The sequence below is a fragment of the Penaeus vannamei genome, chromosome 1 (genome assembly GCF_042767895.1).
Source record: "Penaeus vannamei isolate JL-2024 chromosome 1, ASM4276789v1, whole genome shotgun sequence".
Taxonomy (NCBI): Eukaryota; Metazoa; Arthropoda; class Malacostraca; order Decapoda; family Penaeidae; genus Penaeus; species Penaeus vannamei.
In genome coordinates this window covers 27,969,657-27,977,156 of record NC_091549.1, presented here as the reverse complement: position 1 = coordinate 27,977,156, position 7,500 = coordinate 27,969,657, and positions in this window count along the sequence as shown.

Genomic DNA, 7,500 nt, shown 5'->3' with positions numbered 1-7,500 from the left:
ATGCATTGTACCCGCACTGAAAACTCGTTTCACTCAACAACCCAACGGATGCTTTGAATGGCAGTATTCCGTATTGTACAAACAAATATACAAATAATGATGCATAGATTAATATCGTAATTAGCAGATGAATATGGTGAATTGTTCTGGAGATGATGATGCAGTAATTAAAGGAGTAGTAACGTATATATATATATATATATATATATATATATATATATATATATATATATATATATATATATATATATATATATATATATATATATATATAAATATGTGTGTGTGTGTGTGTGTGTGTGTGTGTGTGTGTGTGTGTGTGTGTGTATACAACTATATATATATATATATATATATATATATATATATATATATATATATATATATATATATATATATATATATATATATATATATATATATAATATAAACATATATTGATAATATAGGAAGATAGATATATCGTAAGATATAAGCAGATATATTTACAAAAGATGCATAGGTAAATTTCATTAATAGCTGAATTATTGAAGACATAATAAAGCTTAAAATCGATAATTCAGTAAAAGGAATAATTATAGCGAATCTATAAGCATATATATATATATATATATATATATATATATATATATATATATATATATATATATATATATATATATATATATATGTATATATATATATATATATATATATATATATATATATATATATATATACTATATATATATATATATATATATATATATATATATATATATATATATATATATATATATATATATATATATATATATATATATATATATATATATATATATATATATATATATATATATATATATATATATATATATATATATATATATATATATATATATATATATATATATATATATATATATATATATATATATATATATATATATATATATATATATATATATATATATATATATATATATATATATATATATATATATATATATATATATATATATATATATATATATATATATATATATATATATATAAAGTATGGAAATGATTTTAAGTAGCTGAATATATTGAATTATTCAACAGAACAAAATAATACATAATAAAGCACTTAGATATATAATGGTAATGATAAATATTAAGTAAATGAAAAGGATAACTATAAGAAAAACGTTATAAAAAAAGTTAAAAATACCAAATAGCGCGCACGACAAGGTCTTTCGCAACAGTAGTTAATTGCACAAAAACTGCGAGGTAGAGCGTTTATGGCGAAGTTTGCGAGTTCATATTCTTTGCAATTTGCAAGAATGGCGGGAGACGTTGAAGACTGGACTTTCGTATGTCTATTTGGTGAGTGAGTGTCTCTTTGTTTATTATTGCAGGCGATTTTTCTTTTCGTGTGAATGAGTATTTGTTTCTGCGAGTGGTGTTGTGAGTTGATGTGTTTTCGTGGGAATGAAAGTAAGTATGTGCCTCTGTATATGTCTGGGTATGCGTGTATATGTCTGTTATTGCGTTGTGTGATTATTGACATTTTTTGTGTGTTTACCTCGTTAGGATACTTGGATTAGCTTCAGTAGATCAATTATATGAATAACTAGATAGGCAGAAATGAGGGATAAAAAAAGAAGAAGAAAGAAGTAAACAATTAGCGTCTATAATTTATGATTCTAACACATTTTAAAAAAGAAGTTTAGAATCTTAGATTACTGTTTTGATACCGTGGGTTGATTGTTGTGGCCTTCACACTCGAGTTACATTTTCAAGCGGAATGAACATATCATAGTTGTATAGCGATGTGTATTTTCATTACGGATAGTACAAATGCACACAAATAGCATAATCATACTCACACGCAGCCACACAGATACACACGTGCAAATCTTGACAGATTTATGTTCATATATAAGTGCTAAAAACTGATAAGTGTAACTTTGAGTCTCCAAAAGCATTTCTTTCACAGAAAAAAAGTCCCATAAATATATCTTCCTCCCCACAATGCATTTGCAGCCATCGACCAGGTTAACAGCGGGAGTATACATCGCGCCGCCAACCACGCTGTCCCTGAATCACATGTATAAACGTCAGGGAACCAAGCGAACCACAGTGGCGTTGTGTGACAAATGACAGGCCCGGGGAGGTGTCACCGGACCGGTTTGAGATGGAAGATAGACCTGTTTGGGATGGAACTAGAGGACCTGTTTGGGGTGCAAGCATAATGGGTCGAGAGGGAGATTATGCCTAACCCATCGGCGCCCGGAGATTAATGCATGCAGACAAGGAGGATTTGCCAGTCGCATTATTTGTCGTTTGTGTATCCTTCAAAGGAAGCAAGGGATCAGGGCAGAGAAGAAGTGGATGATGAATAATAATTTGTCAGTCGTGTGTCTCTGAGGGAGAGACAGAGTACTATGAAAGAGAAGTATGAGGAAGAGAAAAAATCATTGTGATCTCGTCACCATGCTGGGGGATATGATGTGACGTAACGCTGAAGGTATGGGAAGAATAGGAAGATGAAACTAAAAGAAAAAAATGATTTGACAACAATAGCATTGCATTTCAAGCGTTGTGTAATGAGCTGATCAAGCAAAAGCCTCGCACCCCCCCCCCCTCCTTTCTTTCAAGACCTCAGAGATCGCTATTTTTAGGACAGTGCATTTCCAGGCAATATTTAATATACGTGGAATCCCAAGATTTCCCAGAGTTTTTGAGATTCTTCGTGAGCTTTATTAAAAAGAGAAAGAAAAAAGATGAAATCTCTTTAGTTCCACATATAAAAAGACCATCACAAATCTGACCACAATTCTACGATTTTAAAAACGGGATTGCAACCCAGATGAAACATTTCTATTACCCTGTACTGTGATGCATGTATATATATATATATATATATATATATATATATATATATATATATATATATATATATATATATATATATATATATATAGTGTATTTAGATTATAAATATATACATACACATGTATATATGTATATCTATATTCAAATGTACATATATATAATATATATACAAATATATATGTATATATCTACATATACACATATACATATACATACATATTCATATGCATATATATATACATATATATATACATATATATATATATATATATATATATATATATATATATATATATATATATAGATATGCATATATATATACATACCTATATATACATATATATAAATATATGTATATGTATATATATATATATATATATATATATATATATATATATATATATACTCATATGTATGTATATATATGTATACATATATAAATATACATATATATATATATACATACATATATATATATATATATATATATATATATATATATATATATATATATATATATATATATAAAATATATATATTTTTTACAATATATATACATATATGTATATGTAAATATATATATATATATATATATATATATATATATATATATATATATATATATATATATATTTGTGTGTGTGTGTGTGTGTGTGTGTGTGTGTACACACAAACACACACACACACACATACACACACACACACACACACACACACACACACACACATGTATATATGTACATATATATATATATATATATATATATACACACGCACACACTCACACACACACACACACACACACACACACACACACACACATATACATACATATATATATATATATATATATATATATATATATATATATATATATACAGACATATATATATATATATATATATATATATATATATATATATATATATATATATATCATCATCAAAGTGGCCGACGCCGACGGGAGCACAGCGGCATCCACCTTTCGCTTCCAGCCACGGGGGTCCCTCATGGAGAATCGCCAGGTAGGTCCTCGGCCTATCTCTAGTTTTTCACGACAGGTCTGGTTGAGCTGCCCAAACCACGATTTCCTAGGTCTTCCCATAGGCCTCCTGCACGCAGGATTGTCTCGTAAAGAGACAACCTGATGTGCAGGGTCTTCCACAGGGAAATGAGCTAGGTGCCCGTATAGCCTGAGTTGGCGGACCCAGATTTTGCAAGTAACAGGTCCCTACGCCGGATCATGGGTACCCCATGATCTGGCGTCGGGATTCGTTACAAAAGGCATCGAGATGTAACATCCAAGTTTTGCTTCCATAAAGTAAAACTGGTAGAATCAAAAGCCTTAAGGACACGTAACTTAATCCTCCTACACAGGTACCAACACCTCCAAATACTCTTGTTGACTCTTGAATTCATGGCTCCTGCTGCCAGACCAATCCGTCTACTTACTTTCTGGTCTCAGAGCCCAGATACATGAACTGCATTGCCAAGGTATATAAAGCTCTCTGTAACTTCAACGTTTTGCTGCAAGCATATATCGACTGAACAGGTTCTCCTAGTAGGCCCCCAAAATGCTGGATCTTGGTCTTAGTCCAGGAGACCTGCAAGCCCAGGGACTTCGCCTCATTGCTAAATGCATCAAGAGCCGCTATCAGAGATTCCAGAGGCAGATAGAATTGCAACATCGTCAGCAAAGTCAAGGTCTATGACCTTGATATTGCCCAGTGTTGCTCCATACTTACTAAGGGAAGTAGCTCTGCCCATTATCCAGTCCATGCAAGTGTTGAAAAGTGTTGGCGCAAGGACACAGCCTTGCCTCACTCCTGAGTTAACAGGGAAGAAGCTCAACGGGCTTCCACTACACTTTACGGCACTTTCAGTACCAGTACATAGGCTTTCTATTAATTCAATAATCCGTGTTGGAATTCCTCTGTCTCAGAATCTCCCACAACGATTCGCGATGCACCACATCAAACGCCTTCTTGAGGTCGATGTAGGTTGCAAGCAGCCCACGACTGAACTCATGACATTCTATAATGACTCGGAGTGCTAAAATACGATTTATTGTGGACTTGCCAGGAATGAATCCAGTTTGCTCCAGTCTTAGGTGCCTTAGCAGGTGGTTGTGGATCTGTTTCAGAAGAATGTGGGCAAAAACCTTGCCTAGTATACTGAGCAATGTGATTCCACGGCAGTTGCTACAGTCCCAGTGATCCCCTTTCCCCTTCCAGAGAGGGCTAACCACGCCCCTCAACAAGTCAGTGGGAATGGAACCTCATCCTGCCGTATGTTCCAAGGTCCCACCCGAACAGCACGCCTGAGGTTAATCCTCGGGCCGTTGTTCCGGGCAGACGCCACCTCAGCCTCCTCCGCCAACGGGGGGAGGAGGACTGGCAGGGCCCACCTCCACCGAGCCTCTTATTTACCACAGGGGGCTAAGGGTCAGGAGCTGGTACAGAGCCAGGGTGTGTCCACACGCCGGTGGGCCATGACTCAGTACCTCTGGGGCCTTCTGGTGCTCCGAGATCCCCTACAGTTTAGCCTGGGACCGCAAGGTTCCCAGTTCCCATAGGTGGCCACGAGGAGGTACTGCAGGAGTCTCGATGAGGGACAGACTATATACTGGCAAGCACTTAACACTAACTTAAGACTACCACATCATCGCTTAACATCATCTTGTTCATGAAGCACCCACTCATATATATATATAGATAGATAGATAGCTATATGCATATGTGCATATATATATATATATATATATATATATATATATATATATATATATATATATATATGTAAATATATATATATATATATATATATATGTAAATATATATATGTATATATATATATATATATATATATATATATATATATATATATATATATATATGTAAATATATATATATATATATATAAATATATATATATATATATATATATATATATATATATATATATATTTATATATTATATGTGTGTGTGTGTGAGAGAGAGCACATAGAATAAGTTCATGATTTAAATTGTTTGACACTCGCTTCGTCATATGAAATCTGAATCAATTGCTTCATTCAGCATTAACGGGAATTTTCATCTGCAACGTCGGTTGTTTAAAGGTATGTTTTCAAAAAATTATCCCTATGAAAAATAAACCTCATATAGAAAAGATCACACACACACACGCACACACACGCACACATGTGTGAGTGTGTTATCACACACACATATATGTATATATAAGTGTGTGTGTGTGTGTGTGTGTGTGTGTGTGTGTGTGTGTGTGTGTGTGTGTGTGTGTGTGTGTGTGTGTGTGTGTGTGTGTGTGTGTACGGTTCTGGAATTATAATTCTGTACACTTGCTGGGTCCGACTTTTATACATATGGCAACCACTTCGATGTAAACATAAATAGTATTTTTATGAATGACATCAAAACCCTAGGTTGTCTGGAACAGTGTATTTGATAGAATATAAAAATGCAAAAAATATACAAATATCTACTTTTGGAAACTACGGAAGCCATTTCATCTTTCCTTTTTTTCAAATAAGTGATAACAAAACTTATCAGTTATCGTTTACTTTTTCTTAATGCGATATCTTTGAACTATTTGTTTATAGAGGCAAGCTGAAATTTCCCCTCCTTTCCGCACAGCATCAATTATAGCTGAGAATTTTTTGAAACATGAACACGTTTCATGCTTTAAGCATCTGTGTATGACAGCTACATCAGTTGTCTCTTTGTAAAATCGAAGAGACCTTTGTAAACGTTTTCGTAGCAGTTAACCGATCTAATGAAGTGACTATTTTTCTTTTCGCCAGAACCAAACACTAATTCATTAAACAGAAAACATGCTACATTATATTATTCATTATAGACCATTAAATGAATGCAAAACCACAGTAACACTACAATGAATACAGAGATGATTTGTTATCCTGAATGCCCTTTATCTTGTGCTAAAATCTGATCATAGAAAAAAGTAATAATCCTGATGATTTTGGGAATTGCATCACGTTCTCTACTTTTATTTGTCATATAAATACTATGTTACCCTTGTATATGTCAGTGCATGTCTTTTTTTCCAGTATATGCATAGGTGTGGATGAAGTTTGTATGATAAACTTTCACTGCAAAATCAAAACATTGATACATTATCTTGACATGTCTGAAAGAAATAATTTCTCCGTGTAAAAAAATACCTAAACGATTGTTTATTCATCCGGAATATTCGTATATTGCAGAAAGAAAATCTGTCTAGAAAAAAAACACGGAATTGTATATTTAATATTTTTTTGCACTCATGAATATTCATAAATTCCTGACTTTTTACTTTGCGGATACTCTTAACATTTGCTTAAAAAAACGATGATACTTACTGTAAGAAGAGTAATAAGGATAGATAAATAAAGAAAGAAAGAGAAGGCAGTTCCACCGAGCACGTGAAGCCCCATTGCTGGAAGAGAAGTAACAGGTTTAGATATTAGCCCCTTTTCATTTTTTTTTCATAATTAATCTCGTTCAAAGGGATTAATTAATTGATTAATTATATGCTTATACATAATAGTGTTCTATACTTGATACTTCAAGTTCTGATTCTCTGCCATTATTTACCTTTCAGATATGACAGATGAAATATCT